This window comes from Cricetulus griseus, chromosome 2 (genome assembly GCF_003668045.3).
Source record: "Cricetulus griseus strain 17A/GY chromosome 2, alternate assembly CriGri-PICRH-1.0, whole genome shotgun sequence".
NCBI classification, from domain to species: Eukaryota; Metazoa; Chordata; class Mammalia; order Rodentia; family Cricetidae; genus Cricetulus; species Cricetulus griseus.
Window position 1 is genome coordinate 147,662,083 of NC_048595.1, and position 12,414 is coordinate 147,674,496.

Below are 12,414 nucleotides of genomic sequence, written 5' to 3' on the forward strand. Positions count from 1 at the left end.
GGACCCAGGTATGGCTTCCAGCAGCAACACAGGCCCAATGTCATCATGTACCTTGGGTGACAGCACAGACCACTCATATCAACATGGCCCCAGTGGCAACATGGCCAATGGACACCACAAGGGCCACAGGTGGTGGTTCACACCCTGGGCATCCCCGTAGCCTTGGTGGAAACATGGGTCATGGACGTCAACACAGACAACAGCTGTGGCAGACCCAGATATAGTCATAGGCTGCAGCCCAGACCCAAGCATCACTCTGGTTCTAGGTGGCAAGCAACTCACCATCAGCCCATTCCCCACTTCTTCAGAACTGCCTTTTACCACAGCACACATACCATTCTGCCTCTCTTTCTCTCCCATTTCTCCACCATAAACTTGCTCATTATATTGACACGCAACCTCCCAGCGCCTTGTGGTACCCGGCAGGATGTGGGTGTTTCAGACAGGCTGGACGGTGAGGCTCCATAGGAGGATTCCTGAATGTGTGTGAACATCATAATTACTTGAAAAATATCATTAAAAAATGTAGCCTTTGGTCCCTTGTCCCTGCCAAACTCTAATTTAGCAGGGGTACACTCCCACTGAAAATATAATGTGCCTTTATGAGAGCTTCCCAGATGCTGGAAGCTGCCATCCTGTAAAACCAAGTTGGAAAAAATTCCCTTCAAAGAATGCATATGGCTTTGTCTCTAAGTCTGCTGTCACCTGTCACAGAGGTGCACATTGCAGCTTCCGAATTTCTTACACTCATGTGACGAGGAGCCCTGAGTGTCCTACTACTGCTGTGGACCAGGCTTTATCTCCCCAGCAGCTGTGCTGCATGATGGGAATCTCCTGGGTACTATTTGGATGATAGGAGGCCACTTTAGTTCTGTTGCAGATGTTGGGAGCTTTTGACTTGTAATGCTGCTATGGTGATCATTGTGAGCTGGTCTGGAAATCTATGTGCTTTTAAAAAGTGGACTCACAAAATGGAAGGAAAGATGGAATATAACTGTACACATGAAGAATACAGAATCTATGCCCTTCACTGTTGTGACTTAGCCAATAGGCTACAAAAACAAAGGTTGTGCCCAGTGAGCCCTGGAGCTGCCAGCACCAACAACAGGGAGTTGTATGGAGAAACCTGTCATTACTGAATAGGGCCGGCCTGAGGCCCTAGTCCAGCTGGCCCACAACATGGAGCTGCCATGGCTGCAGTCTGTGCAGTCTGCCCCGCTGAGAGCCAGACTCTCAGGGGCAGTGGTGCTGCCCACAGCCCATAAGCTCAACATTTGTGCCTGGTGAGCTCCAGGGTAGCCGTCACCAAGGACAGGCTGGTGTGCAGCAGCCTGGAGCTCCCTCAGAAACATATCATTACTGAACAGGGACAGTCCTCCCACCTGCTGGCTGACCTGAAACATGGAGCTGATTCAGCTGCTACCACACTGCTTTCCCACCTGCAGGCTACAACCACAAAGATAGAGCTCAGAGCCTTGGGAAGGCAGTCACTGAGGGTGGAGAGGTATACAGGAGCCAGGAGCTTACACAGAAACAGCCCTGATGGCCTGCTTAGCGGCTATATTGCTCTGACTCTGGGCAACAGCAGAATATCCAAGGCAAATTTCAGCAATGGTCCAGTATTTATGGACTTTCAGAAACCAGAAACCTTGACCCAGAACAATGACTTGTTGCAATGAATATTTTCGTGTTAAAGCTGTTTGTGCAAATACACACACACACACACACACACACACACACACACACACACACACACACTGCAGTTTGCAATGTCACTATGATGGATATTTGATGGAGGGGTAGGAAAGATGAGGAATGAAACTGTGAGTGTGTGGTGGAGAGAGGTGGGGTTACTGACACTATGGAGGTGACAGGTGTGAGAGAAGGCCGAGGTGGACCTGGGAACATGTCCTTGCTGAGTAGAGTTGACAGGATGGTGTGCAGCAGCCGGAAGCTGTGTAGATTCAGCTCCTGAACATGCCACCTAGCCCCACCCATGATTGTCCTGGTGCTGAGAAATGCCAGAATGTCTGAGATGAAGAACAGTTCATTTTCTGGACCTCAAAAGACCTCTGTAGTCTGCTGCCCTGGTGGCTACATTGGTATCTGTGGTCTGCTGCCCCAAGTCCAACCAAGGTTCATGTGGATGTCTGTGGTCCTGCAGCATCCAGGTGTTGTGTTGAAGTCAGTGGTCTGTGTTACCACCAAAGGCCATGTGGGTGTCTGTGATCTGTGAAGTTGCCTGAATCCATATTGCTGTCCATGGCCACACTGCTGCCAATAGCTATGTTGATGGGTGTGGCCTGCACAGCCACCTGAGGCCATGTCTGGGTCTGTGGTCCTATTGCAGTTGGGGGTGTTACCACCGAAGGGCATGTAGATGTCCATGGTCTGTGCTGCTGCCTAAAACCATGTTGATGTCTCTGGGACAGGCTACCACTGGAGACCATATTGGTGTCATGGCTTATGTTGCACCAGAGGCATGTTGATGTCCTTGGCCTGGGCTATGAAGTTGTCGGTGGCCCATGCTTTGACAGAGGGCTGTGTTGATGTTTGTGGTCTGTACTGTCACTGGAGACTATGCTGAGATCTGTGGCATGTGCGGATGGTAGAGACCATGTGGATGTCCATGATCTATGCTGTTGCACAGAAACCATATGGGAAAGTCCATGATCTTTGCCCCCTATGACTATAAAGGGAAAAAGAGCTACTTTTGCCCTGGTAGTGATGACTACACTCATAGATGAGAAAGAGTGGTATGGAAGGCTTCTGTGAAAACCCCTACACCCTCACCCCCAAAAAGCAACAGCCTACACAGAAAGTCATATCGTTTTTGTATCAGGCTTAAAACCCTGTTATTTAGACAAAAGGGGAATTGTAGTGGTATCTTGATTTGCCAGTGAACTTGTGGTGGTGGCCACACCCCTTGGGTGTGGTTTCAGGTTCAGAGGTGACCCATTATAAGGTAGAAGAGGGGCTGGCTTGAGCTTTATTGGGTTGCTGCAGAGAGCATCGGAAGGACAGAGACTGCATCTTCTGGAGCAGAAGACTACTGCGGTTAATTACTCTTATCTGTTTAAGTACGTCCCTAATGAATACCTAATTATCTTTTATCGTGAAAAAAATTGTGATAGGGTTGCTGAAAGTGTAGCTCTCCACAACTGAGGGCTTCTGGTGGGGTGGGGGTGGGGAAGGACTCTGTTTTCTTTAAGGGGTTGGTCACTGGGAGTTTGACCATGCTCCAGTGAGTATATGGGTAACAAAAATTGGACTCCCCCCTGCCCTTTTTCTTCTTTTTTTGGGTGGGGGGGGTCACAAGAGTGAGGGGCAGACCTGAGAGGAATGCAAGGTGGGTGTGATCAGGGTGCATGATGTGGAAGTCCTGAATAATCAGTACAAATATGACGTAAAATAAAAAAGAAGGAAGGGGCCAGGCTGTGGTGGTGCACGCCTTTAATCCCAGCACTCAGGAGGCAGAGGCAGGTGGATCTCTGTGAGTTGGAGACCAGCCTGGTCTACAAGAGCTAGTTCTAGGACAGCCTCCAAAGCCACAGAGAAACCCTGTCTTGAAAAACCAATAAGTAAATAAATAAATAAATAAATAAATAAAAATAAAAAGAAGGAAGGGTTTATTTTGGCTCACAGTTTGAGGGTACAGTCTGTCACGGTGGAGAAGGCATGGCAACAGGAGTGTGAGTTGTCTGTCTGTTCACATGGCGTACATAATCAGGAAGCAGAAAGAGACAAATGCTGGCACTCAGCTGGCTTGACCCTAGTCTATAGGATGGCGCCAGCCACATTCAACATGAGTCTCCCCTTCTCCACCCCCATTTGCTAATCCTTTCTAGACACTCCTACAAAGTCTCCCAGAGGTTTGTTTCATGTTTTGGAATGCTGGAGGGAGAAGATGAAGAAGGATATACGTCCCACTAGCCTTTCTTTGAAATTGGAGATTACCTGAGGACGAGAAGTGCACAGGTAGGAGGACCATGCAATCCAGGGCTGCTCCTTGGCTGATGGCCAGGCCTGCGGCTGGATGCTGTGGAACCTTCAAGAGGGAAAAGCCGTGTAGCCTGGGATGGCAGTTGTTGCTCCTGAGGTTCACCTAGATTGGAGAGTGGGGCCAGGCTAGAAAGAGAGAGGGTTGTGTGATGGGAATGGAGAGAAGGGGCTGAAAAGCATGTTTGGCCCTGTACTACTGTCAGGATGTAGAATGCCCTAGAAGGCATTTCGATTTGAACACAATATTTATGGCATGTATTTGGTGTTGTCCACTAATAACAAAAGGTTGATCCATTGCCAACTTGCAGTTGATAGAAAATGAAAATATGTAAAAGTGACTATACATTATTCTTCTGAGTGTTTCTCTATATTAAAATCAACCAAGTTTTCTGCGTTATCATTGGGAAAATAACCAAATGATTGGCTTGTGATGAGAAAGATTGTGTCCATGTATTTAAGGTGTGTGTGTGTTGTCTGTGTGTGCATGCATGCGTACATGTGTGCAGTGTGTTTGATGTGTGGTATATGTGTGTGGTGTGTGTATGTGTGTGTGTGGTGTGAGGTGTATTATGTATGTGGTGTGTGTGTGTGTGGTGTGTATATTGTGTGTGGTATGTGTGAAGTGTATTGTGTGTGCGATGTGTGTGTGTGGTGTGTGTGTGTATATTGTGTGTGGTATGTGTGAAGTGTATTGTGTGTGTGTGTGTGTGTGTGTGTGTGTGTGTGTGTGTGTGTGTGGTGAATGTTCCTTATTTTGGAGGAACATGACTTTTGTTAGACTTTGATTGTTCTGGGTAACTGATTTTTCTCAGTGATAGCAGATGGTAAACTGGCCCTGGAGTGTTTGGTGGTAGCTGATAAGCTGATTAATTCTCAGTGGGACATTGTGTGCTAATTAAAGCATCATCTCTATTGGTGGGGAACACAGTGTGTTGTTATATATGATAACCCTAGGACCAATGAAGCTAGAAATGTGCTCATTTCTCAGATGCTCTGAGTAGCAGAAGAGATTGCTAACAAACAGGGAATTTTAGAATTCTGTGGCTGACTTATCCTGAAGATGTCTTAGGACAGGAGCTCTGACATCAGCAAACCCTGGGGTCCCTGGGGATTCTGACAGCAGCTCTAGGGTGGGGCCTGAGAAACTGCATTCCCAAATGAAAGACCAAGAGGCATGGAGGATAGACCATGACAACAGTATCCAGGCTTCATCTGTTCAGCAATTACAGAGTCAGCCCTTCTATTTAGACTGTTTAAGTAGCAGGGCTACAGTGACACAAGGCCTGAGTTCCTGCCTCCAGGAACCCGATTTTAGTGCAGTTGGCAGATGGTAAATGTGTGTGTGAGGTTATGGAGAATCTTGTCAAAAGACTGAATTTTAAAGGAGTTTTCTAGGGAGTGGGGTTTGTTTTATTTTGCCACATCCATTTTCTCTTATACCCACTAAAATATGCAAAATGAGAATAGGCACACCATGTCACATTCTGCAGGGATGAGGGTTATGGAGGAAAAAAAAAAACAAGGGGGACACTTGGCAATAGAAGGGTGGCCAGGGGAGACCTCATGGGGGAAGTGAGCCCTCTTGACAATGGCTTGGCCTGAGAGCCTGAGGCTAGAGGCCCTGGGTATATTCCAGCTCATCAGAGAAGAGTCTAGTCTTAAAGGAGAAAAAGGCAGGAGGGAGGACAGAGAGGGCAAAGAATAAGACTCTCGAAAAGTCATCTAACCAAAAACTCATGAACTGCTGGTTTCATCAGTGTTAAACCTCAACCCTCGCACAAATGACTGAGTTGCATTTAACATATCAAAGCTGACCTGGCTGCCAGGTTCTCCTAGCATCCCTCAGTTCCTACCTGAGTATGCCACATACCCTGTCCCCTACCCTAAACTTTTCCAGACTAGGGGCTGGGCTGCCCTTCCCTATATAATCTGGACATTTTTTGTATCTTTGCCCTCTTGGCTGCTGCACCTGGTCTGCTCTCTCCCCTCTTCCCACATAAGCCAGATCAGTCTGGTCGTGTCCACTCTGGACTCCCCCAGATGTCTCTGCCTCTGACTATGCTCTTGTTTTTTTATCTACAATAAACTTCCTCCTCCACCATACCTAGGAGCAGTGATGGCCTTTCCTTTTTATTTCTTTGTTTCATTCATCCAACATGTAGTGTTTGTTCATCCCTTTTTATTAAGTCTAATAAAATGCTATCATAAAATACTCAAAGCTGGATAATTTAAAAGATGATGAGTTTTCAATTTAACTGAGAGTTTTAGTAGCCATGCAGCATGGCCTGTGCTCTGACAAGGGTCTACTTGGCTTGTCACCCCACGGTGGACAGAGTCATGGTGGATGGAGTGTGTGAGAGGAAGAGATCTCATGGTGAAGCAGAAGAGCAGAATGAGACTAAAATCCCACAAGAGCTATGTGGATCCCTTCTGAGGGCAATGTCCCACACGACTTAAAACCTCCCACTTCCACCTCAAAACTGTGCCAACACTTTCTTGTTCATTTGTTTGTTTTATTTTTGTTTTTTCTGTGTAACAGCCCTGGCTGTCCTAGAATTCACTTTGTAGACCAGGTTGGTCTCGAACCCATGGAGAGCCTCTGCCCACAGAGATTATGTATGAGTGCTCTATCTGTATGTACACATGCTTGCCAGAAGAGGGCATCAGATCCCATTACAGAAGGTTCTGAGCCACCATGTGGTTGCTGGGAACTGAATTCAGAACCTCTGGAGGAGCAGCTAGTGCTCTTAACCGATAAGCCATCTCTCAAGCCCCCAGCACTTAAGATCACCACACTGGGGACCTAGCTTCCAATACAGGGAACTGTGGGAACATCCCGAATCTAAACCATAGCATCTTGGCTGCACTAATGTCACTTGAATCTACTAGGGGAGACTAAGATACCTACTTTTCTCAAACTTCCATGACCATGAAACCTTTAGTCCCACAACCACCTCAGAGACTTGTGTTCCTTGACAACCACTTGGGAAATCTTGATCTAGTGGCTCAATATTAAGCAATGTGCTTGTTAAGAGACCTGGGTGATGGAGCTGAATAGCAAGGACCTGGGTTCATAGGATTGGGGTTTGGGCTGTGCTCTGATGTCTTGCTGGTATGGACCTGGGTCTCATGTTCTCCCTGCTCCTTGGGGGCCCTCAGGGCACTGTGAATAATGACTACCGATTTTTTCCCATCTCTTTATGGCTTTGAATGAGCTAGGCTAGACAGGAAGCCCGGGAAGAGGAACATAAAAACACATTCCTCAGAGGCTTCCATGGAGATTATCTGTAGCTTGCAAATGAATTCTTCCCAGATAAGTAATTAAAATAAAATCTGTCATCTGGTATGGAACTCTAAATCATAAGATTGTTGGTAAAGAAAATGAGAAACATATAAAGACTAAGTTCTATGGTAACGTACTGTGTGGGAAAATGTTGTAACACAGATTTTCATTCTCAAGAAGTGCATAGCTGACTTGAAAATAAACAGTACCACTCATGGCAGTGGCATTTATCTTTCTCCTCTGTGCTTATGGCCAACTTTCTGTTTTCCCTTTCATTTCCTCTTTTTTGGGTGGTGGTGGTGGGCGTAAGGTATTTTGTAGCCAAGGCTGGCCTCAAACTCATTGTGTAGCTAAGGATATCCTTGAACTTTCCTGCTTCCACCTCACCAGTGCTGGGGACGCACCCAGTGATCTCTGAGGAAGTTTTTGAAAGCATAAAAACAATATTAAGTAAAATATAAAAATAATGAAACTGTTGAGCGTTTGTGTTTTACCAGCTGGACTTACTTTAAATTGGTATTTTCTGGCCTCATTTGCTTCAACTACAGGGGGTGTGTAGGTGGGTGGGGAGAACACAGGGATATTGGTTAATGAATTAAATCTAAAACAGCTATATTTGACAGTCTGTGCCTTGGGATGTTGGCAATAGAATCTCATTCAAAGTGTGGTTGGGACCTGAGGGGGCGGAGGGCAGATCACACAGATGTCCAGAATCAAAATGGCTCTCAGGTCTGAGTTTTTCCCTCGACATTTTGATTAGCTTGAGAAGTGCCTGGCAAGTTAAGGAAAAAACTCTCAAGAGGGTTATCTAAGCAGGAAAGATCTGACCAGAATAAAGCCAGCACCACTGTAACATGAAAAATAAAAGAGCCAGAGACTGATATTCGGGTTCACGCTTCAAGCTGAAGATCAGAAAAGCAAAGCAGCGGGACACTATCTCTTACCTCAGACTGAAAGGCAATCCTGGCTCCACCAAACCTCAGACTTCTGCCTCTCCTCAACATGGCTGGAGAATCCTGAGACTTCAATGTCTTCCTATCCTCAGTGTGGCTGGAGAATGAATTCCAGCTCTGAGACCTTTCTCCTGTCTTATATACCTCCCTCATGCTGGGATTAAAGGTGTGTGATCCCAGCTGCTGGGATCAAAGGCATGAACTCTGTTACTCTTCACTCTTGTGTAAACCATGGTGACCTTGAACTAACAGAGATCTGTCTACCTCCTGAGTCCTGGGAATATAGGTGTGTGCCTGGCTTCTATGGCTTGTGGCTGACTTTGCTTTCTGAATCCTCAAGCAAGCTTTAATAAATCATAAATAATATATCACCACAATTCCTCCTTTTTTGTCTAATACAAAAAGAAGTAGGCTACAACTAACATAAGAAAAACTATATACAGCAAGTACAGTAAGTATATACAATATATACAGGCAATAATTATATGAACAATGTCTAGTCTATTTGCATTAAAAAATTCAGAGAAATGTCTAGTCTGTTTGCAGTTGACAAATTGAGAGAAAATACTTCATTATCTATCCTATCTTGGTGAGTCCAAAGTCTTGTACCCAATTTACCTTCCATTCTAATTTGCATTATCAAATTATCTTTTAATGTCTCTCAACCTTTTACATTTTATACTTCTTTAGTGAGTTTCTTTTCTGAATCTGGTAAACAATGAAAACTATAACTATACTGTCTAGTCTTTAACTCCCCTGGAGACCCAAGAAGGAAATAATATTAACTTAGTAAACAGAAAGTGCAAGCAAGCAACTTCCAAAAATATTTCGAGAAATAACAAAAAATAGCTGGCTGTCTGGACAGTCACCCAAGGTTCCTCTACATCCATCTTCAGCCAATAGACCTGGCATTTCTGACAGATTTTTCTGTGAAGCAGAATTTTGAAGGACTGTCCTGCCTTGTCTTGGCAAGGTTTTGCAGTCACTCTCTTTTGTGTCCTGTTTGTCGATTTTGGACAGCATACTGTCAGCAGTTGAGGCAAGGGCACTTTCTTGCCTAGTGGCTTACTTTTGCCACAAAGAAAGTAAACTCCATGTGGAGTTTCTTCTAAGCCCATCATCTTCTCTGAAGTAGACTGGTGCTACCAGGAGCAGACATGTCTCATTGTCATAAAAAATACCTATGTTATTACAACATATTAAAGGCCATATTCTGTAGATTTCTGAAGTGTTTGAAGATGACCTATCTTTGTAAAATATATCTCTGTTTGACCTTGAAGACATGCCTAATATGTCTTCAAGTTCTATTGTAATAGGTGGCTAATCACTAATAACTTTCAAGGACTGGAAATTTGCATTACATTGTTGAATGGGCTGTATAGGTACAATACCTTGAACTAGATTAGATATGCAAGTACAGTATGTTTTTAACAAATTAATCTCAAATTTGTATCACATTACTCCAGAGGGGAAAAAGGAGAAAGGCTGACATACTGGCATTTCCTCCCTCTGCTTCTTGTTCACCATGATTAGCACTGCCCTGTCCTTCCCATCACTGAGGCTGGAGACATTTGTGACTGTGACCAAGAGTGAATCTAGTTGATCAGAGAGCTCTGGGTTCACTGAGACCCTGACTCAAAAAAATAAGTTGAATGGCCAGGTGATGGTGGAGCATGCCTTTCATCCCAGCACTTGGGGCGGTGGGCAGAGACAGATTGACCTCTGAGTCTGAGACCAACCTGGTCTACAGAGCGAGTTCTAGGACAGCCAAGGATACAGACAGAAACCCTGTTTTGAAAAGAAAAGAGAAAAAAGGTGAATGTTAGTCCTCTACAAGCATAAACATGCACACACACACACACACACACACACACACACACACACACACACGCATAGTGGATGGACCCTGAGGAACAAAACCTGAAGCTATCCTCTGGCCTCTACGTGCACACATAGACATATACATGAACAAAAACAAGATCTGTCTATTGGTGGTCCCATTGTTCAGGTCCTGTTTGCAGTCATATTGTTGACGTATCATGGCTAAAACTTCCTATCATTTCTAGGTGACACAATCTCACAGCAGACTTCCTGATCTTCTGGCTTGTACAATCTTCTGCCCACTCTCCTGAGGTGTCTCCTGAGCCTGAGGTGCAAGAGTTATGTTTTACATGTGTCTATCGGGTCTGGGGATTGATCCCATAGTCAGTTGTTCTTTGTATTTTGACCAGTTTGGTGTTTTGTAAGGTCTTCATCTGCTGCAAAGAGAAGCTACTCTGATGAGGGGTGAGATCTACACTTACCTGTGAATGTGAAGATAAGTGTTAAGAATGCACTTAGGAAGTATTCTGCCTTAGTAAATGGTGGTAGAAAGTTCTCCTTTAAGATCCACTAGCCCCTGGGCTGGAGAGATGGCTCATGGGTTAAGAGCACTGGCTTCTCTTCCAGAGGTCTGAATTCAATTCCCAGCAACCATATGGTGGCTCACAACCATATACAATGAGATCTTGTGCCCTCTTCTGGCCTACAGGTAGACAAGCAGGCAGAACAGTGTGAATACATAGTAAAAAAAAAATAAATCTTAAAAAAACAATAGCCCTCAGTACTTGGGTATCTTTCCAGTACTAAGCATGCTGTCCTTCTGTTGAGTGATCCTTAAATCCAAGTAAACAGCTATTGATTACCACAGGGATGTAGGTGCCACCATCTCACCTTTAGGAATGTCTTGCCATGCTTGTCATAGTTGTGTTTCACAGGCATTGATGCTGGGTAGGACTATTGGCTGCTTCCCTCCTTGGCAGCTTGCGTAATACCGTCTACTACCTTCTGGTGCCATGAAAGCTAATCATTGGGGAGTAGACTTGCAGGTCAGACCTACCTCTGATTGTTCAAGTCACATGTCTGAAGTACCTTCAACCTCTGGGAGGCTATAGCAATATCCTATATTATTTTGGGAATCTCTTTGATTCTCTGATAAATAACTCGAGTTTTTTTTTTCCATGCTTAGTACTGGGGACTGTTAGATAGTCAATAGCTCCTGTGGACAGCATTGTTGGCCAAAATGACACAATTCTCTCTCTCTCTCTCTCTCTCTCTCTCTCTCTCTCTCTCTCTCTCTCTCTCTCTCACACACACACACACACACATACACACACATATATATATACACACATATATATGCATTTATGTGTGTACCTATAGTTGTATGTATGTATGTATGTATGTATGATGTATGTATGTATGTATTATATGCAAATAAAAGTAATATGATTCCTTGTGGTTTTTCAAATACCCTTAGCGTGATTTTCTGTCTTTCCTATCTTCCTTCAGTATTGACCTCATTCCCTACTCCCTAGTTAACCCTTTCCTTGTTTTTTTCTATCTCCCCCTTCATATCACTTGCATCCTGCTATTCTTGACTTCCTTTTAGTACTTACAACTTGAAAGCAGCCAAGTACTCTTAAAAGCTTGTTTTATACCTTTGTTATTCTTAAGTCTTTTCTGGGCATCTTTGGCCTCTGCATCACTGAGTCTAAAATTCAACTTTCTGCCTTGCTTTGAAGGCTCCCACACTACCCCAAACAGCCCCCTCTTTATTTTCTGTCTTTTAATGCTGTACTTTTTGTATGACTGTTTTTGCTTTCCTAACACTTTGCTTCAAATCTCACTCATCCTTCAAGATCTTGCTTAGGAACATGCTTGTTGAAATCTTCATTTTTTTTTCTCAGCAAATTGCAGAAGCATCGATCTGTTTCAGTCAGCCATTAAGCTCATGCAAGCTTGTGATTTTCTGGCATCTAAATGATACTACTCCATGTCTTTTAATATTTCATATGCCTGCCTCCTTCCCTTAACTGGATGATAGTGTTTCTGATGAGGCTTACCTTTACTAACATCCAGATGTTCTGTGGAAGGAGAGGGGCAATCAATGGGATGTTTGATACAAGTAGCCTAACAAGACTTCCTCTATTTTGTTTCGTTTTAAGAAATGTATAGACAGAATCTTGCTTTAGATACTTCACTTCTTGACTTTATTTTTGACTTTCCTACTTATTTTAATAGCTTGTTTTAATAGCCAGATCAATATTTGCTTAGTATCCCCCAAAGCAGGCCTTTGGAAATTCACTTATTAGAGAAGGTCATCAAATTGTTGTGTTGGATTTTTTTTTTTAGACG

The 12,414-nt window shown here is 44.2% G+C and overlaps 1 protein-coding gene across 3 annotated transcripts in view; it reads left to right on the forward strand.

The window, feature by feature from the left end:
* Slco5a1 (solute carrier organic anion transporter family member 5A1) overlaps positions 1-12,414 on the forward strand; it is a 150,665-nt gene that overhangs the window by 23,344 nt on the left and 114,907 nt on the right. The gene's annotated exons all lie outside the window — the stretch shown is intronic.